Below are 22,809 nucleotides of genomic sequence, written 5' to 3'. Positions count from 1 at the left end.
GCCCCTATTATGCATTATAAAAGTTCATAGTTTGGTTATAGGGTCCCCAATGACAGGCTAATATGCAAGATCAAAAACTCTTTCATTGTCTAATATTATGCATTTATTTTTATCTAATTATCCCAGGGGCAGCACGGTGGCACAGTGGATAGCACAATCGCCTTGCAGCTAGATGGTCGCTGGTTCAAGACTCGGCTGAGTCAGTTTACATTTCTGTGTGGAGTTTGCATGTTCCCCCTGTATTTGTGTGGGTTTCCTCCAGGTACTCCGGTTTCCCCCACAAGTCCATAGACATGCTGTAGTTGAATTAGGTAAGCTAAAATTTTTTGTAGTTTATGTGTGTGACTGAGAGTGTTTAGGTGTTTCCCAGTGATGGGTTGCAGCTGAAAGGGCATCCATTGCGTAAAACATATGCTGGATAAGTTGGCGGTTCATTCCTCTGTGGCGCAGAAAACATGGTTTATCAAGACAGTGTTGAAGCACAAGTGGCCATAGTAAAGAAAATACTTATATATATACCTATATATATATATATATATATATATATATATATATATATATATATATATATATATATATATATATATATATATATATATATATATATATATATATATACTTGTATATACTTTATATATATATATTTATGTATATATATATTTATATATAAAAATATTAATTCCGTTTTATTTGTATTTATAGGGCTATGTATTTGTGTAACAGTGCATTTCTGAAATTATGCGATTTTGCTAAAATGTTTTTACATTTATAAAAAGTTGAAAAGGTAATTGTAGTGTTACAACTGCACAATTAAAACAAAACAATTAAATATCAAAGATATGCATTTACTTGACAAATTTATTATATTAGAACCGGTCATGCACAGCTAAGCCTGGTTTTTCTTAAGGGTTTTTTTTTCCTTCACTTTCGTCAAATGGTGAAGTTTGTTCCTTGCCACTGGCTTGCTAGGTTTCGGACTTGTGGAGCTGTGAATCACTGGATTTGCTCTTCAGTGTTTGGGCTTTCAGCAGTGACATTTACAACCCATTCACATGGGGTGTTAGCATCAATGCTTCCCATTCACTTTGAATGGTTCACTTCAACCGTGAATGTAAAGATCCTCGCAGCAGAAGTTGGAAAATTCTCAACTTTAGGCCCCAACGGAAGCATCAGCCAATCAGATTACTTTAAGCAAATACCCCAGCTCAGACAGTAGCTGATTGCAGACTAATTTCATTGGCTGACACTGCTATGATGACAATGTTAGTCCCAACTTCAGACACGCCCTCCATCAAGCATTGACGCTGAAGTCAGGTGTGAATCGGCATTACATTTCACCGAATTAAATTTAACAAAATTTCTGACAGCTGGACTGAAGCAGTTTCATTTTACTGAGGTTATTTATGTTAAGTTGCTTTGGCACAGTCTACATTGTAACAGTTTAATTTAAATAGAATGGTAGAAGTGCTCTTATAAACAGAGCCAACTTTGGACATGAGTGTCTATCTTTATTAAGTTGGCTTGAGAAAGCCAACATACTGTTATGCTACTCTGTCCTTGAAAACAAACGTATCTCCTCCTAGGCCATTCATGCCACGAGGCCCAAATGTGGTCAAAATGTGCTTTCTGCATTTAAGATTGTTGCTATATCTCCTCATGCCTGTAAGACTTATAATTTTTTTAATAAAAAAATGTTAAATATTAAATGTTTATAATCCGGACATATAAAAAAAATATACAAGCCCCAAATTTGGCCAAAAGCTGTATTTAGATGCGTTAGATTTTGTTGCTATATCTTTAATGTTTATCAGACTTTTAGTTTTCCAATAAATCATTTTAAGCATTATTTTAATCAAAATGTGGCAAGCCATTTTTGACTTAAACTCAATATTTTTTACTGATATGGCAAGCCATTATTGAATGTATCACCTTCACACTTATTAAGCATTGTATTTTCAAAAAAATACAGCAAGCCATTTTTACATAATGTTCATTCCCTTAGTCTCTTTATTAATCAGGGGTCGCCACAACGGAATGAACCGCCAACTTATCCAGCATTTGATTTACACAACGAATGCCCTTCCAGCCGCAACCCAACACCAGGAATACATAATGTTCAAGTCCAGTTTTTGACACTCATAAAGACTGTCATAGAAACATCGGGGTTGATTTAGATCACTCATATTGCCAAGAAGCTTTGATGTATCATCACTAACCTGTCAAATGTCCCCATAGCAATAAAACAGTATAACCTAGCAACCATTAAAAAATAGCAATATCTCTACATCAGAACATCCTAGGGACCTGGGCATTGGCTTGTTTGACTCATGCTAGCAAATGGGACTTCCTGTGTACTTTGCATGGTAACAATGATAATGGAAGCCAAGTGCTAATAACGATTAGCTACATGCTATGAATGATTATCTAAATGCAATAACATATGCTAGGAATGCCTACTAAGTATTAGCATTTGATCAAACATGTACACGAGCATTACCATTTAGCAATTGCTTAGCAACCACCTAAGAATGCCATAAACGTTTGACTTTCTCAAGCCAACATCAAAGTTTATCAATGAACTTTAGGTTCTAGTTTTATCTTACTCTTCCCATGTGGTTAGTTGGATCTGTGGAATATTTTTTTGTAATTAAAATTAATTTTAATAAATAGCATAATTGCTAAAAATAACATATTTTCTGTTTGATGTAGGGTTGGGGGATGTTGACCAATTTAACATTGTATGATGTCTAATGTGAAACACACCGCTATGGACGATGGCATTGTCGTCGTAGGCGTTGAAGAATTAATTATTAATAAATTATTATAAATAATTATTTGTAGGCTATTGTTTCAACTACCTGACTCGCATGGTCTTTGTTTCACCCATAACCAAATAATATAAAGTATATAAAGATACAAACCAACAAACAAAGATAAAATAAATATAAATTACACACAAACTACCAAATGTCAATCACTTTTTTCTGTGGGACGCATGAAGAGCATGAATAGGCAGAGTGATTGTGATTCCAGCTCAGCATCATCTATCGACCCAACCCTTGTTTGATGCATGTAGTTAACCACTTATGTGCATTGGTAAAAGGTTTGTTTCAATCCGACTGCCACCACAAGTATATTTCAAACCTGTGGGAACCACTGTCTGCATATGTATAGGGCATACAGTATGAATGTGTGATATTTTTGGTTATTTGATTACTCGTCTTCAAAATATATATAATTTTATTTTTTAAAAACTTTTGACATTACATTCAAAATTCAAAGGAAACAAACTAAATCTTTAAACAACAAAACTGTACAGGAACTGTCTTTTAATAATGTTTAAACCAAACCAGAATGTTTATGGGCAACACAAACTCTTTTTTTCCCCCTCTCAAAACTAGCATGACTAATGTAAGACCTTATGCCCCAGCCACACAGAAATGCTGAAAACAAATAATGAAGCATGTTAAGCTAAGTTAACTTCCTGATATTCACTTTACACAGACGTTTTAAAATGCAGATGAATGGCCACACAAAACAGTTTAAAGCTACTAAGGGGCATCAGAACTATGCTCACAGTTCTGCTGATTTATCTTATTTGCATGTACCAAAAATTATTTGATATTGTGTCCTGTATATGACTATTTTGTATTTTATCACTTTTGCTGGAGGGCTTAGTGGTATGCATAAGTACAGTACTACTAAATGCAAATAAAGGAGCAATTTAAGAGCAAAAGGATGTGGATGGAAATTACAATTTCATATGTAAATACAATTGCATGTCAGTTGGCTCCCAAAAGAATGGATTTTTTTTTCAAACCCCTCATTTGCGTAATTCTAATTTTTGGTGATTGGTTCATTGTGATTGGTCTACTTTGTGCAGCAGAAAGAGAATGCCCATCACAGTTACTGGATTATGGTTTATCAAGTGTTGAAGATTTTATGAAGATTGTATGAACAAAAAAAAAACATGGCTTAAATAGTGACTTACCACAATTCAAACCTAAATATAACGAGATGTCCAAATACATTCTTCTAAAAGATGTACAAACATGCTAATGAAGCTTTCAATAACAACCTGCCACTGAATTCTACATGATACACATTTAAACTGCTATACTCTAGCAGTCATTGGTAAATTGACTAGGATACAGCTTAAGTTTGGGGCTTCTGCTGCAGTAATTGCTACGGCCTACAGAGCATTGAATTAATAAGGTAAACTGATCTCTGATTTATAAATAGTCGTGTGTGACTTAGAGTTAAATAATTCTCCGGAACTGTTTTATATCTGATTTAAAGAGTCCCATATTATGGGTATTTGAAAATGACCTCTTATGCAGTGTGTACCACAGCTTAAGTGAATGAAAACATCCAGCTGAGGTTTAAATCTGAAAAGTAGACCATGTTTAAACCTACTGATTTAAAAAAAAAAAGAAAGAAATAGAAAAAAGGAGAGTTGACTCAGAGTCATTAAAAATGATTCACCTTTCGTCCAAATCTTTTGCCTGTTCGTATGTCAACGTCGACTCGTAACAATACCAAATATGAGGTGCCTGATCTGGTAAAACGTGAACACGAACTTCCCTTCAAACTATAGCGGAGTGCGGATGTGGGATTGATAATGACTGAAGAGAAGCGGACATTATTGAGAGAACATTTTGGTGATTAATTAAATATCATACCCTGCAATGGGGAATTCACCGGACGTTTGCTATTAAAGGAACGATCAGCTAAGAATTATTGTATGGGATTTTGTCAAACCTTGACAGGAAATTTTTCAATACACAGTTCATGGAGCAGTTTCTTCTTCCTTCAGTTCACAAGTGTAAGTGTGATTAAAATGGTTGTCTCCTTGTTTTCTCTATAGCTTGCAAAATATATAGTAACAAAATTATGTCTTTTTACTTATAATCACTCCACGCAGCTTGTACTGTATTTAGTACAAAAAAGAAGAAGAGTAGACTTAGAGTCGTTTAAAATGATTCACCTTTTGTCCAAATCTTTTGCCTGTTCGTATATCAACATCGACATGTAACAATACCAAATATGAGGTGCCTGATCTGGTAAAACGTGAACACAAACTTCCCTTCAAACCATAGCGGAGTGCTGATGTGGGATTAATCATGACTGAAGAGAAGCGGACATTAATGAGTGAACATTCTGGTGATTAATTAAATATCATACCCTGCAATGGGGAATTCGCCAGACGTTAAGGAACGATCAACTGAGAATTATTGTATGGGATTTTGTTAGAGCTTGACACAAACTTTTTCAGTACACAGTTCATGGAGCAGTTTCTTTTTTCTTCAGTTCACAAGTGTAAGTGTGATTAAAATGGTTGTCTCCTTGTTTTCTCTAGCTTGCAAAATATATATTAACAAAATGTATAGTAACAAAATTATGTCTTTATTCTTATAATCACTCCATGCGGCTTGTACTGTATTTGGTTCACATGGGTCTAAAAACCACATTGAAAGCATGACTTTTGCCAATTTCTTTACTGGTTTAAATGCCTTTGTGAGCTTGCAATCCCCTGTCGCTAGTTGTTGAATAAAGCAATATGCTGATATTTAATTACATTGCTTTAATGCACTCCAGCATTGGGCTCACATTTATAAGTTACTCTGCATGCTGGCTACTTCAACAATGTTGACAAGCCATGGTGGACCTTTCTTTCTGTCTTGTGCTGAACACAGTCGACCAATCACAACAGACTGGGTCATTGGACCAATCACCGCAAATTAAAGTCATGCAAACAAGAGGACAAATCACATGGGAGTAACTGGGATAATTAGGTAAATATAAAAGCATGTTATAAGACAATGAAAGTGTTTTCTGACCTTGCATGCATTTCAGCCTGTTGTTGGAGACCCCCAAAACCAAAATTTGAACTTTATAATGCATAATAGGGGCTCTTTAAAAGCTCCATTGACAATATTTGGCATGTTCATGAATATTATTCACCCCTGCTCTGAGATGCAGCTCACCCAAGCTTTCTCTCTCTCCCTCATAAACAACAACACACAGACACACATACACACAATGATGCACTAAATAAACACATGCAAAATAATCATACTTCATTCATCAAAAAAATATTTTAACAAAGTGCATGCCTTTTTGTTAACTGAACTGGTGAGGTTTATTGTACCAAGATGAAGTGAAAGGGAAATCTAATATAAATCACTAATATAAATCACCCATTTTGCTCCTTAGTTGTGTGGTGGATTAAATATAAATTACAATTAAACCTGATTAAAGACAGACAAAGATGCATTTCGAGTTGTATTTGAAAGCTTTAACGTATATCAAAATGCAGACAGGAAGTAAATATCAAACTCTACATAAACAGAAGCAATTATGACATTTATAGGTGTCCTTTCAGTCAAAAAAAAAAAAAAGATTTAGCATTTTACATGTGTTTGCTGCCTCATTATAAATGATGTGCCAAATTTCTCAATGTACACCTTAACATAACATAATGCCACATTATGGTTTTGGGGTGGAATATCCCACATTTTTTGTTCTGATAGGTTCCGATTTTGTTCTGAAAGAGATGGGTGGCTGAGAAGCTGTATGCAATCCTTTAGATTCATAACAACATTGTTTTCTAAGAGCATACTGTACAGTACATACACTGGTGCTGTCGTTCGGTGTCTATTAAAGTGTCAGCATAAAGACATGGCCAGAAATGGACAAATGAACAAATATTTTTGTTACCGTACTTAAGAAGATTTTTCTGGTATTCAGTTGAAGTCAAAATTATTAGCGCCCCTGTTTATTTTTTTCCCCAATTTCTGTTTGATGGAAGGAAGATTGTTTCAGCACATTTCTAAGTATAATAGTTTTAGAAACCTATTTCTAATAACTGATTTATTTTATCTTTACCATGATGACAGTAAATAATATTTTACTTGTTATTTTTCAAGACACTTCTGTACAGCTTAAAGTGACATTTAAAGACTTAACAAGGTTAATAAGGTGAACTAGGCAGGTTAGGGTAATTAGGCAAGTTATTGTATAATGATGGTTTGTTCTGGAGACTATCGAAATAAAATATAGCTTAAAGGGGCTAATAATTTTGTCCCAAAATTGTTTTTAAAAAAATTAAAACTGCTTTTATTCTAGCAGAAATAAAACAAATAAGACTTTCTCCAGAAGAAAAATATTATCAGACATACTGTGAAAATTTCCTTGCTCTGTTAAATATCAATTGGGAAATGTTAAAAAAAGAGAGAAAAAAATCAAAACGGGGCTAATAATTCTGACTTCAACTGTAAGTATTTTACTCCACTATTTATTTTTTTGACAACATTTTACTTTTACTCCTTACAATTTTACACGAATATCTATACTTTCTACTCCTTACATTTTTAAACCACGGTCATTACTTCCGTTTTCATGTGTTTGGTGGCACAATCTATATTATTTCTTGTTATTGCGCAATTTGAACAACTTCACGATGCAATCAATCTATTTCTCGTCAATGTGTGTCTGCGTGCTGTAGTGCGTGACTTTTCAACCAAGGTTATCTTGCACCTTATGTAGGCTAGTTTATGAAGATTACCACGATAAAGGCAAGGATGACTACACAGATAAGACAGAGGGAGTCAGAGAATTTAACATGTCTGATGCTGCCCTATTTACACGGTAATAAAACACATTTTGCTTGATCGGATTACAGGTAAACTAGAGAGATACATTCCAGTTTAAAAATATGCCTTGTAAATGCTTAAGGTTCAGAGTCTTTTGTCCACTTTCGATCATACTGCATGAGATTTCTTTGGTCTTTCAATCTAATACAACAAAAAACAAGGGCTTTTTTGTAAAGATTTGTACAGTAAGTAGCTACTAAAACAATCAAGTACTTTATAAAACCGTTATGCATTGACATTTATTTTCTTTATTTCCAATAAGTTGCATATTTTTTAATACAGAACTTATGCTGTTTTATTGAATATTATTCACTATATAATTTTACATAAGGGCCTACACTGTTGTCTTCAATTAATAATTTAAATATTTTTGAAATATTTAATAATTTTAGCAAAATAACAAAAAAATCTATATATTTTGGACAGGAATAATGTAAAATGTAAGACAATGTTTATAATGTCTATATTATTTATAAAGATAGTATTAAAGTGTATGAACATGAATGGCAGCTGTTGTTTTTGACCTAATAGCTGCAAAACTACATGCTGAATGCTGTGAGTTTGCGTCAGGATGATGATACATGGGCCAACTTTTTGAGCAATGTTGGGCAGATTTTGCAGGGTGTGATGCTGCTTGGCCATGTGACATAAAATTGGCAACAAATATTTTACATAAAAAAAGGAAATGTAAGTTATTTAATCAATATCAATACCTATTTTAGCTCACTATCCTGCAGCTTAGTCCCTGATTTATCAGGGGTTGCCTCAGCAGAGAGAGAGCTGCCAACTATTTCAGCATATGTTTTACACAAGTGGATGCCCTTCCAGCCACAACCCAGTACTGGGAAACACCAATACACTCTCGCATATATATTTGCAATTATACACTGTGGCCAATTTAGTTTATCTATTCATCCATACTGCATGACTGTGAGGAAAACAGGATATTTTCCTACCCAGTGAAACTAAAACATGTAGTAGTAATGGGTACTTTTTTACTTCATTTTTAAGGTCATACATCTTTAATTTATTTTTAATTTATTATATCTTTAATTATTTTGTTACATACATCTTTTAATTGAGTACAAAAGTGTAATCAGTACTTCAACTTTTACTAAAGCCGTTTTAAACATGAGTATCTTTACATCTACTTGAGTAAAGAATGCGTGTACTTTTGCCATCTCTAGACATGGCCCTGTGAGCTTTAGTCTCGCTGCCTCTCTCATGTCATTATTGTTTTTCAAATGATATCCAAGAGTTTAGCTTGAGGCAGTTCAACAGAATCTAAAAGACACATCTTAACTAGTTTGAAGACTAGATAAGAGGGACCATTTGTCATCATTTTCAAGTTTTACCTAAAGAACCAATTTTGATTGTTTCACCGTATATGCAAGCAAAAATGAAAGGACAGCCTTTGACAGTGACTAAACATTTAAGGCCCTGCGGTATACTTTAAACAAAATTAATTAAGGAACTGAAGTGATGTAATTTTAAACAAAATCTGGTCAAAACAAAGTTCTTTTTCAGCACCTGTAAACTGCTCACTAAAACAAACTTTTTGAGGAGTTCCTAATGTTCCTAAACACCTTTGAGCACCATTAAAGCACCATGATGAGTGCTTAATCAATGTCCTGGAAAGCTGAATTTCTTTAAGTTTGGCATGATGAATTGGATCTACATGCTGAATTGGGCCAACTCATTCTGCCTTTAACAAGACAAGAGATGACTTATGTAAACACCAAACAAACTAGCTAGACCAACGCTGACAGACGGCACCACAATCCTCAAGGACCGACTGTACGCTTTGGTGTGTCCTGGCTTTTAGACATTCATGAATCAGTGATTTACTGCCTGCACTCCTTGTAACTTTGTGACAATAAGCATTTATTAATTTGACTAAACACCAGGGACCTCAAAGATTTGCAATAAATTCCTACTAAAACTTTGCGTATGCACAAAGAAGTAAATATGCGTACTCAGTAAAAAATTCAGATGTATGAAACACTGCGGAATCCCACGCATATTATCTTTGTACATTCAAATTGACGTGACACTGAGCGCACGTACATGAGCGCAAAACCCCTCCCTGCCTCCTCTCCCTAATAAATATGATAATGACTCTACTTTACCTACACAACATATCAGATTTTGCCTACTTTTAATCAGGAGGAAGACAAGTAGGAATTATTAATAAGTGTGTGTATTATGAAAGATTCAGATTCATGGAACTAAACTGGATTGGAGAGGTGTTATATCCAAATCAAATGCATCATAAGTTTGTAGAATTTATACATTAAAAATACCCTTAAATATAAATTCTAGTACCGCTTCAGTGTACTTAAACAAGTATATTAAAATCCATCAATTTTCACTAGTTGTTTTAGTATATTTTATTCAGTGTGCTTTAAAAATAAGTTAAATATTTGTAGACTAGATATATCTGTGTTGTATATCATTTATTTAAAAAATGCGGGCAATGCATTGTAGATTAATTTTATAAAAAAATATGATATTAATTTTATTTTTTAATTCAACTATAGGGATGCGCCCAGGTTGGGGGGCTACAAGACATTGTGCCCAGGGGCCTCTGAATTCTTAATCCGGGCCTGTCTGTGGGAGAAACAGATGTATTAGAGGAACACTTTGTTAGGGCGGTTTAGCAGCACCCCTCAGCTCTAATCAAGGCAGCGCCACTTGCATTTCAGCTGCCCAATGGCTCGCTCTATAACTGACCGAGTGCCTGCCACCTTGGAGCCTCATCCCAACCAGGCTGTTTGTGAGGATAAATTAATAATGGGTTCACCAAGGCCACCTTGCTACAATATTTGCTAGGCGCATTTGAGCATCACATATATTTTGCACATTTATTGAATTTAAATGTTTCCGATTAACGTATGCAAATTCGTCTTTAGATGGCGCCTTTATAGCAATGTGCGGGCAGTCGATTGCTTCGATTAAATAAAAAAAAAATGGCGATCGTTGCAAATTACACATTAATGTTAGGCTGGTCAACTGCATGGTATGGAAACCTTATATACCTTCTAGACATGCAGATGATCCCTTCCCATACAGCTGCCATTGCATGGCTCAAAGATACTTTGTAATGTGCAATTTAACACGATTGCCTCTAGGAGTCACCAATGGAAATAAACACACACACACACACACATACAAGAAATGCACGTACGCCAGACATGAAGCTGGCATGAACCAACGCACATTCTCAAATTCATTTCATCGTTCGTAAATCTAAACGTGAGCGTGAAATCTGGCGTACACAAAGTTTACGCCAGTGTTGATACATGAGGCTCCAGATTATTTAAAGTATGTAATACTCACTGGATAATTGCTTCAACCCATGATGTCGACAAACACGTATGTATGCTTAAGCATTCTAATGACAGTACAAAAAACTACAAATGTTCTGTTATTTTGGTCATGAAGATAAGAGTAAGACATCATTCAAAGTTTCCAGACTTTTAGCGTTTTAGAGTTCTTTCTATGCGAGACCAGGGTCTGTGCAGTTTGTGTCCGTAAAAAAATTAGTAGCTACAAGTGAGGACTATTGTTTTATATGTACATTGCCATGAAATGTCTTGGGATACATTTTGATAACAACTCTTTGAAAAAACTTTGCAGCTTTAAAACTTTTCATTCATTGCTACACAGTAAACTATAAAACTGCAACTTTTCATTTTAAAAAACTGTGCCAAACTTCGACATACTATTAACATCTAATGCTGAAAAGCTTATTTATGCATTCACGACCTCTCAGATAGACCATGGCCCAATCCCAATTCTACCTCTTGGCCCTTCCCCTTACACTACTTCTCTTTAGCTTGAAGGCATAGGGCTAAGGGGAAGGGTTAGAACCCCTTAAAACTGAAATTTTTTAGGACCACGCTCAAAACCAAGGGAAAAGAAAATTTCCCAGAATACACCAGCTACAACGGGACCATGGCTGCACACGGAAGTTAGGACATGCACAAATTAGGATTTTTTGGCATTATTATGAATTCTTAAAAACAAACATGTGTTTTTATACATTCATAACAGCGTTCGTGTTTTACCATCATTTTGCTACCTTTAATCCATAATACTAATAACTCCTGTATAGTAGTCTCCACACACTTTCATATCTAACAATTGGAAAATCCAGTCAGAAAAGTATAGTGGCAGGGAATGACCTTTTTACAGTGTCAGAGGACAAATACACTTTATGTTTTCGTGGCCTTGTCCAAATTATTGACACAAAAACTAGGTTTTGAAGCATGGATTAAATGTTTTAGGGGAGTAACTGCGTTTTACAGACATTCAATAAAGTTCTGAAATTCCAGCAAACAGTTTTGACATTTGCTCTCACAGTTTAGAGTATGTTATGTCTGTTTTGAAAAATGTGCCAAAGCAATTGAGAAAAACTGTAACGGGGTTTGTAAAAACAACAAACATTAAAAAGAAATGCCCACACCTAAATAACTTTCATATCTTATCATGTGTTTCATGTACATAAATTCAGTCACTGCTATATACAGTAAGCACCCTGGCTTACTCAGCATCCATAACACTGATTTGCACACTGATGGTAACATGAGAATGTCACTGTTGATATTCTGAATATAGTGAGCATTGATGCTATGTGGTTTGAATGGTGCATTGTGGAATTCTTCAGAATAGAGAGCTGATATGCACCCCTGGATCCTTTCCCAATTCTACCCCTTACCCCTTTCCCTTCCCTTTTGTCTTTAGCTTGAAGGTGTAAGGCTAGAGTAAAGTCCTAGATACCCATTGAAATGGAGATTTGTCAAGACCACGCTCAAACCAGTCAGGAGATTCATAAATTAGTATTTTGTTGTCATTAATATGAATTCTTTTAACAAACAAGCATGTGTTTTAATACATTTATGACCATGTTCGTGTAAAAAAAAATGCTAAAATAAAAAACGATAAATTTCGCTATCTATAATACATAATAATAACTCCTGTATAGTAGTCCCACAACATTCTGTCACTCAGTGACACTCGAATACCCTGTCAGAAAAGTCTATTGGCTGGGAATGAGCTTTTTACAGTGTCTGGTATAATGTTATTGTGTTTTTTGTGTATTTATATAGATGAATATGGTATAAATGCACAGTTACGATCTTATTGCCACAGTATATCGTTATGGTAACATGATACCGTTGCCTTCAGTGACTTCCTGAAGATAAATACCAACAAATAGCACAACTGGAATAACTACACTGGTTGTGATCGCAGAGATCCCAATGACATATGATGACGTGTGCAGTGCTGCAGTGCTGTCCCATTTCTTGGGGCTGAATTTTGAAGCCCTTCCTCTTCACATTCTGTTTAAAGGGCCAAGGGGAAGGGGAAGAAGTAGGGGTATTAAAATAGAATTGGGTTTGGGCCTATCGCATTGTGTTACTAAGTGGTTGATTACTTTATAGGCCTAATAAACAAACTTCAGTTGGTTCAAAATGCAGCTGCAAGAGTACTTTCTAAAACTAAGGAATATGATCATATCACTCCAGTTCTTTTATTATACATTGGGACCTTGATAAAAGCTGTATACATTTTTTAATTTTCTGGCTACTGAATAGCTTAGCTCCCCAGTATTTGAGGCAGCGCTTGGTGTGTTACAGCCCCTCATGTCTACTATGCTCAATTCATTCAGGACAATTGATTATTTAGAAATTATCAAGTAAGCAGTAAGTACTGTAAGCAGTAGATCCTTTTCATATCTGCCACCTAAACTCTTGAACAGATCTCCTAGCACAGTGGTTCTCAAACTGTGGTACGTGTACCACTAGTGGTACGCGGGCTTCCTTCTAGTGGTACGCGGAGGAATGAAATATGGCATGTACATGCTACATATATTTCAAAATTTATCAAAAATGATGTATATAGTATGCCATATATGACATATAGCTTATATTTCTGAGGTAATTTGCCACATTTTTTAACTGTGCAGAGTTTTAGCTGCTTTACTGGGCCTACTATACTACTGTATTTCAATACTGCTCATTTTGGTGGTACTTGGAGAGACAATTTTTTTCTGAGGTGGTACTTGATGAAAAAAATTTGAGAACCACTCTCCTAGCACAAATTAAGAGACAGGCACACTCAAACATCTCTTTGCATTTGCATACACATAAAACACAAAAGTGTAACTTTTGACATTTAAATCTAACCTAACCAAAAGCCTTGTTAGGCTGCATTAATTAGGGCAACCAGAGCCAGAAACATTTCCAAAAAAAGGCATTATAATTTGAATGGCATCTATGCTTGTTAGGGCTGGGCGATTAATCAAAAAATGATCGTTAACGATATTCAGAACCTACAATCGATCCAATTTTTTCAATTACTTTCCCCGTGTATGGAGTCATGTGACCCCACTCTGTTAAGACTGATTTATACTTCTGCGTCAAATGCACGGGTGTGGTCTGGCACAGCCTTTGCTCGGTCGCATACCTGTGCACCTCTCAAAAAATGTAACCACACATTGCACACGTTTGCACTACATTGATGATGATTGAAAGCTGTGCCAGAAAAGCCTTGAGACAGCATATTTTCCATTACAATAAAAGTATTATCATTCATTCATTTTCTTGTCAGCTTAATCCCTTTATTAATTGGGAGTTGCCACAGCGGAATGAACCGCCAACTTTTCCAGCACGTTTTTACGCAGCGGATGCCCTTCCAGCCGCAACCCATCTATGGGAAACATACACACACACATACACACACACACTCATACAATACGGACAATTTAGCCTACCCAATTCACCTGTACCGCATGTCTTTGGACCGTGGGGGAAACCGGAGCACCCGGAGGAAACCCACGTGAATGCAGGGAGAACAAGCAAACTCCACACAGAAACGCCAACTGAGCCAATGTTTGAACCAGTGACCCAGTGACCTTCTTGCTATGAGGAGATAGCACAACCTACTGCGCCACTGCTTCGCCCCTAAAAGTATTACTTACATGAAACATATTTGTTAACAGAGGTAGTGATAAAAGCACTGCTTAAAATATTATTTACTGGATAGAGTTATTTCATTTAGAAGAGAAAGTGCTTATTTTCTATTTTTAATATGAAAAACATAATAATATTAATAATAATAATAACAACAACAACAAATTTTATTTCCAAAAGGGTATGCTATTTATTTGCACTTTTTTATTAGAAAGTGTCACTGTTTGTATTAGACAATGTGTGTCTTAATTTCATTTGTTCAAGTAAATAACCTTAGATAGTAGAGTGTGCATGTTTTCTTCAATTATTTTAAAATCAAGTAATGCACCCTTCATTTAAACATCTCTCACTTGTAATATGTGAGCATATTTACTGTACAAAACCTATCAGTGAACTATGAACTAATTAATAAAATAAAATAATTGTTCATTGGACTCAGGATTCCGGTTGTGGGTTGAAAAAAGATTAGGCAAAATTAGTGATCTTTTTGAGGAGGGAACGTTGATGTCGTTTGAGCAATTTACTACTAAGTATACACTACAATAATCTAAGAAAACATTTCTTTAAATACCTACAGATAAGGAGTTTTGTTCTTTCTAGGCAGAACCAATAATCATACTTGCCAGTACTCTCCTCTCTGGAGGAATTAATTACTAAGAAATGCAATAATAAAGGATTAATATCAGTTTTTTTTTTTTTTTTTTACAATTGGCCTGTATCAGGGTCTGCTGAATAAATGGAGACAAGTCTGTAAAAATTCTCAGAAACACTGAGGGAACGTTAGCTTAAAAATACTTCAATATAACTGGTTGATGCAGACTTACAAAACTCCTGTCAAACTAAATAGGTTTAATAAAAATATTCCTGATACATGCTTTAAATGCAGAGAGGCTCAGGGTTTATTTGTGCATTTTGTTTGGGAATGCAATGTTGTTAGAGACTTTTGGGTGAAAGTGATTAATATTACAAAGGTAATTATAGCCTTGAATATTCCACTAGATGAGAAAATGATTTTGCTACATTTTTATCCAAACAACCTTAAACTAAATCTTCAGCTGCGCAAATTCATAGATTATGCTATTATACAAGCTAAGAATGATCCACCATCTATTAGAACTTGGATTAGTGCCATGGCACAGTTTATGGCCATGGAAAAAAGTAATATATTTTTATTAAAAACAAAATGAATGTATATGAATAAATATGGAAGCCATTTAATTACTACATTAACAACAATAATATTGGTCATAGTGTTTTTTTTTTTGTTTTTTTTTGTGAGTGTTTCGTTTTGTTTTCTTAGATAATGTAACTTTTATATGTAAAGTACAGTAATACATACTTGGTTTTTGGATACCTAGCAATATTTTTTTTGCATTTAAATTATCTCTTGTAAGAGAATTCTGTGTATTTCTATAGGGGAGAAGAGAGTGATGTTCTTTTGTTGAGGTGGGAAATAATTGAATTTTTTCTGTTACCTTCTGTCTTGCAAATAAACACATTGTGCAAAAAAAAAAATCGTTTATTAGTTGCAATCAATTTAAAATTTTAATATATCAAGATTTTGTTTTTAGGCTAAATCGCCCAGCCACAATGCTAATGTTAATCTGTTTCTCCCTATCCCAAGGTTGATATAATCCTGCACCCAGCCTGTAACCTGAGCAGATGGAGAGCGTGAGACTAATTCCTGAAAGACCCCAGTGACAGACGAGTCACCGCAATGAGCCTGTGGGCTAGCCTGAACACCCGCCAGTGAGCTACTCAGACCAGCAGCTTCTCCACGGTGGACGTCCAGAATTCTCAAGCCTCCGGTAACAAAACTGCTGCTCTGCACAAGACATCTGGCCAGAGGAGAACTGGTCGTGCTCAGCTTAGCCTGGTGTTTCTCAAGGAAATTTCCTTCACATTCATTAATTGGTGAATTTTTACTTGCTTGGTTTGGGACTTATGAAGCAGCACATCATTGGATTTAACTAAAACTAAAACGAAGCAACTGTGAAACTGGACTGAAACGGTTTCAATTAGAGAAGAACTCCATCTGTGTTAAGCAGCTTTGACACAATCTACATTGCAAAACATCTGTAGAAATAAAGATGAATAGAATTGAAAGAAATTTCTAAAGAAATTGTAATAGGAGCACTTTAAAGTGGTAATCACTGGGTAAAATGTCACTGTGCTGGTGAAAGAATAGACTTTTAAAATGAGAATGAGTGAAGAAATCTGGCTATGAATGCACAATTATGAAACATTGCCCAATACATCTTTTTTGCCTACTAAAAAAGGCAAAAAATCATGAATCTACAAATACATGCATGAACCCGTTCTTATTATCTCTGAAAGAAAAAGTCTCCTTAATGTCTTTATGCTTTCACGCAACACCACCAAGCCTTTTACACTGCAAAAAATGCGTTTCTTGCTTAGATTTTTTGTCTTATTTCTAGTCCAAATATCTAAAAATTCCTAAATCAAGAAGCATTTTCTAGACAAGCTAAACATATTGTCTTGTTTTGAAAAATAATATGCCAATATTAAGTGAGTTTTTCCTTAAAACAAGCAAAATAATCTGCCAATGGGGTAAGCAAAATAATCTTACGTCAAAAGAAAAAACAAGATTAATTTGCTCACCCCATTGGCAGATTACTTTGCTTGTTTTAAGGAAAAAACTCACTTAATATTAGCTTATTATTTCTCAAAACAAGACAACATGTTTTGCTTGTCTAGGAAATCCTTCTTGATTTAGGACATTTTAGATATTTGGACTAGAAACAAGACAAAAAATCTAAGCAAAAAAAATAATTTTTGCAGTGTACAGAATTAGTGACACGATGCATCTAGAACTTTTGCTTCTACTGTCATAACTGACTGTTATTTCACCATGTAAAGATTAGGAAATAACACAGGATATCAGTTGTATGACACTTCCTCTATTTCTGATGAAGTGTGATGCTAGGGCAACATAAAACCTCCCATGTTGTCATGTTGTGAAAATGAATTGCTTCGTTGAGCAAGAGAATACACTTGTGTTAGTTTCATTACCACAGGGAAACAAAAGACCTCTGTACTAAAAAGCTTGATAGGGGTGCACACCCCCTCACACACACACACACACACACACAGTGCTAGGTTCAAAAGAGGTCACATAAAGATTATCACTATGTAAAAAGTATAAAAATGAATAAATACATGAACTATAGGCTTTCTTGCACTCTAATGGGCAAATGGGAAACCCACATACTAATTTTCCTATCTGATTCTGCGAAACAGGAACTGTTTATAATACACTTGGACAACATGCCACATTCTCACTACATTGCTCATTGCAGTACTATGCAGGCCTACTATCATTCTACACATACTTCCTTCTGTCATTCCACCATTCAAACAGAAAAACAAATAACCAGTTGTATTACTATGATAGAATGTCAAAACCACAACCAAAACTAAAACTGTTTCTCTTAGTCACATAAAAATGAAATACAGCCTTTTCTCCATATGCTACAGTTCGTCCTCTATGAACGAGAGCATGAGACAGCTAGATAGAGAGCGAGGGTGCTGCTCTTCTCATTGCATGAAGCTTTGACTTTTCTTTATGTCTTTACAGGCATGTAGGTCTATAAAGACCCTTCTGTAATTGAGCCTGTTACACTGGTGACAGTGTTATAGCCAGCTATCCAAAGGGGAAAGCTAAATGTTCCTCAATGATTATTGATCTAGGCAAGTCAGAGATTCATACTACACGTGTTTACTCAGATTGAGCAAAAAAAAAAAAAAAAAAAAACAGAGACATGTTTGAAATGGTTTGAATGACAGCAGTGATTTTTGTGGCAAAGTGTTCAGTACGAGCAGACCTATTATATGATATTTAGATTGTGTTTATGTGTGATAAGTGTAAATTAAGCACATTTCCTGCGATTTATGGTAATTTAGCATGCTTTTTTCAGCACGATCTATGGTCTGATCCCTATAAAAATGAACACATGAACACAAATGCGCCCACTTACTCACCTGCTGTCTCTGCAGTTTTTATTTCATAGCTGGTTCCATGATCGGATGAAGAGGATGCTGCATCTGACACTGAAACACAGATGGATTCAAAATATTTAAGATGAAAGGGCACTAAGCGTCTCCATATCAGCTGGTACAGCAACTCATGGCTCTAATATTTCAATGTACAACAGCAGTTATACCCTCTTATTATTGAAAACGTGCAAACATTATCTAGTGGATTCTATATTGTATTCAGAAATAAAGAATTGCTATTAGTGTTGGATGTGGTAATGTGATAATATATTTTTCCCACATGCAACAAGCAAAGCATTTTTAATCCATGGTAAACCTCACATTATACTACAATGTTAGTAGCATGTGCCAAATAGCATGTCTTTCTTTGTTAATTAGTATGGCTAGGACTGAATTAATTCTCCACTTTCACAATTTCACATATTTATTTTGTAATAGTTTTATAAATGATAGTGCAGCTACAAGTAATTTTAATTTAGTCAGGTTTTGGTATGCCCCAGAAAATAGTAAAGTAGGCAACACACACACACTCTCACACACTCACACTGCAGAAAGCTTCCAGCATCTGTGAGCACTCAGAAACGCGAAAGCATAACCATTACTCATTTTTATAGCAAGGTTATTATAGTTAACAAAAACAAAAAAAAAAAAATTGAATTGAAAAAAAGATTTTTGTTAACTGAACTAAAAATAAAAACGAGAGTTTTAAAAAAAAAACTAAAACTAACTACAACTGTATTGTGTACATACAAAACTAACTAAAATTGTAGCAAAAATGTTCTTCATTTTCATTTTTTTTAACGTATTTAATTCAGACTGTATGCCTTTTAAAAGTAAATCTATTTACTTCACGCTGCCAGGTGTTTGACCCGTACGACACCTCAGAGTCTGTAATCCAGCCATATCAAGCCGGTTGTCCTCCAGTCATCCTCGCTGTTGCTCCCGCGACAAAAACAAAGAGTGGACGTGATTGCAATATGGTGAAAACATTAAACCCGAGAAGATATTTAAAAGTATTAATTTAACACATTTGTGCCAAATAATCATTTGTGCTGAATGAGTCATTCTTTTTAACCAGATTTCCTAAGGGTGCTTTCACATCTGTAGTTCGCTTTATTTGGTCCGGAACAAGGGCAATAAATGATACATTGTTGCATCTTCTGCCATCTTTGGGTCGTTTTCACACAACACTGCTGGCTTTGGTCCGAACCAGTTGAAACGAACCAAAATGCAGTCATCTGACAAAATCCACATCTCTCATTGGCCAGATGTTGTTGAACATATTTCCTAAACTGCTTATTGATTAGTTAGAATTCATGTGCGGGAAAATGCCAATGAACTCCCGCAAGTAAACAAAACCGGCAGACACAAAATGTCATTTTTACTCTGGAGGGACGACTGCGCTGACTGATTTTATCCCTGCTTTAGACAAACTACACATTTCTAGCTGCGACTGGAAAACAGCGTTTTAATGCATCGCTCGTCACTTCAGGAGGAGGCGTGAATTAATTTAGCTAAACTGGAACATAGTCATCTTGCAGAAATATTACCAATGATCCATCAGGTAATGTTTTGCCTCTCTCTCTCTCTCTCTCTGTTAGTAAAGCGCTGTCAACAAATATTTTTCCTCCATATCCCATAATGCACAGCGCATCGGCCTAAGGCAGCTGGATTAGTCCAAAAGTCCCAGTACTTTTTGCGGTTGAACCTGTTTTAGTACGAATCATATTCTCACCACAAACGAACGGCTCCAGGGTTCGTTTGAAAGCGTACCAAGACCACCTCTTCAAGCAGGTCTTGGTACGCTTATTTGGTCCGCTTTTGGTGCGCACTCGAGTACGATTGCTGCATTCTCACCTGCCCAAACGAACCGCACCAAGAAGGAAAACGAACTCTAGTGTGATTCAATCTAACTTAATAAGGCAGGTGTGAAAGCACCCTAAGTGAACCAGTTTAGCTATCTCACCAAATCGAACTGCGTCTCCAGTAGCATTAAGCACTTATCCACAAACTACTTACTAACATGCCTGATACCGCCTTTGAAATAAACCAATATATAGAGAGAGTTATTCAGTTATTAGAACAGTAAACACCGATAACAGATTTGACAAGAGGTGGACCACTAATACTGCGCATGTGTGAATTAGTGAGCTAAACACAAACAGTACATGACAGCCTGCTGTGACTGAGGCAAACTTGAACTGCAATTCCATAATAATTTCCAGCAAACTAATAAATTAATAATAATAACAAAGTGTGGTCAAAAAACTATGCTATGCCCCATATGGTCCAAAACCTGACAGGTGGGCATGCTTTTTTTTAATAAAACAAATATAAATATGCATATAATAAATAATACTACTACTAATAATAACATTATACAAAAACAAATTGTCATGAATGAACTGAAAAGGCCCCAGGAGATGAAGAAGACATGGAGGCTGTGGTTTTTATATTTATGTAGAAAATAATAGTTTTTGTAATATTTTATTCCTTTAATTCTTTTTCATTTGTAAATATGTGTGTATTGCTGTACATGCTGTGTGTATTAAGCAGACAGGATGTACATGTGTGAGGGAGGTGCACAACTAATGTGCTCTGTATTGGACTTTAGACCTGCTCTTAGCTGGTCTATTGTGCAGTCTTTATTAGTTCCTCAAAATAGCAACACGCCAACAATGCGCCTTAAAACGCCTCTTATCTAGACCAAAATACTCATGAGCCCACAAAGTGGCCCAAATGGATTTGCTAGTTAAACAGCGTGGCGAAAAACAGGAAAATTATGGGCTAAAAATAGCAACACATCATAAAAAAAACGTCTTGCGCCTTATTGTGCTGAGTGTATAATAGGGCCCTTAAAGTTATGGTGATGTTTTAACTGACTGAAATTATGATTGCTGACTACCTATTTTTGATAAGTTGAGTCCAAACATGGGAAGATTGTCACAAAAGATCCGGTTCGCTCTAAAGATCCGAACTTCCCATCACTACTGTGTATCTAACCTCAGAAGCAGCCTTGCACACAAATTGTACTTAGGCCCGCTATCTTGTGGACTGTTGTATTTGAATTTGAGGATGGGTAGATGACAGTGTTCTTGTGTCAAAATGTAGCCCATCTTTGGTTGAGTTTTTTTTATAAAATATTTTTTCTGATTATTTTGAATATTGCACCTAACAAATATCCTAATTTACAAAAACAAACAATCAGTAAAAACTAAACTAACACTGAAACTAATTAGTACAAAACTAAAACCAAGCAATTTCAAAATATACAAACTAATAGAAACTAGTAAATCCACCTCTAAAAACTAATTAAAACAAACTGAATTTGAAAAAAAAAAAAAACTAAAACTAATAAAAAATCCAAAACTATTATATCCTTGTTGTATACATGATGATCACTGTGTCATCATTACATTAAAAAAAAAACAGACAAAAGTAAGAGTGACAAACCATTTAGGCCCCAACCAAAGCTATTCCACTCTCTTCCTCAATCTACCTTCCGTTCTCACAATGGAATGTCAAGAATTTTGATTCTGCATAGGACTACATCCCCCTTCCTACAACCTTTTCAACACACACACATAAAACACTGGGCTTTGCTCAAGTTTTCTCCCAACCAGGAAAAAAAGAGCAAGCTTTAAAAGAAATTTCAAAAAGAATTCATTTGCAAAGCCGATGAGTAAAACAGTTTATATGAATGACTTACACTAGTAATAACTTGGAAGTATTGGTTGGATTAGTTTGAAAAACTGTGTCATTCCATTAATAATGGGACAAACTTTCAACAGGTTTGTCTGATCTGAAGTTAGCCACTTACATATTTATGAATAAATAAACTCCAAAGACTTAAAAAAAAATAAAAATCACAAACAATTGTAAACTTTTTATAAAGTAAATCTGAGATTACGATGTCAAATGTGCTTTGACAAAACAACTAAAATTGGTGTGGCCGAAATGACCGGTACAATATCTGCCCACATGCACTGCCACAACCTCATAATAAACAAAGAGAGCACTGTAGCTGCCACACTCCCCTTTCACACAAGCTACATCAGCTATTGCTCAATACAACACATCTAGCAAAATACCAAAACTGTTTTAAATAGCATATTTTCCTCCAACATGTGCTGGCTTTAATAGTTAACAGCCCATTGGAG

General features: G+C 35.3%; 1 protein-coding gene across 1 annotated transcript in view; it reads right to left on the bottom strand.

Annotated features, from left to right (window-relative positions):
* pik3cb (phosphatidylinositol-4,5-bisphosphate 3-kinase, catalytic subunit beta) overlaps nucleotides 1-22,809 on the bottom strand; it is a 96,953-nt gene that overhangs the window by 57,011 nt on the left and 17,133 nt on the right. The window contains exon 3 of the mRNA XM_087283485.1: nucleotides 18,635-18,703. The gene's annotated coding sequence lies outside the window, so the exon portion shown is untranslated. The remainder of the gene's footprint in view (nucleotides 1-18,634; nucleotides 18,704-22,809) is intronic.

Source organism: Danio rerio, chromosome 15 (genome assembly GCF_052040795.2).
Source record: "Danio rerio strain M-AB ecotype USA chromosome 15, GRCz13ab, whole genome shotgun sequence".
Classification (NCBI taxonomy): Eukaryota; Metazoa; Chordata; class Actinopteri; order Cypriniformes; family Danionidae; genus Danio; species Danio rerio.
This window is presented reverse-complemented; position numbering and strand designations above follow the sequence as displayed.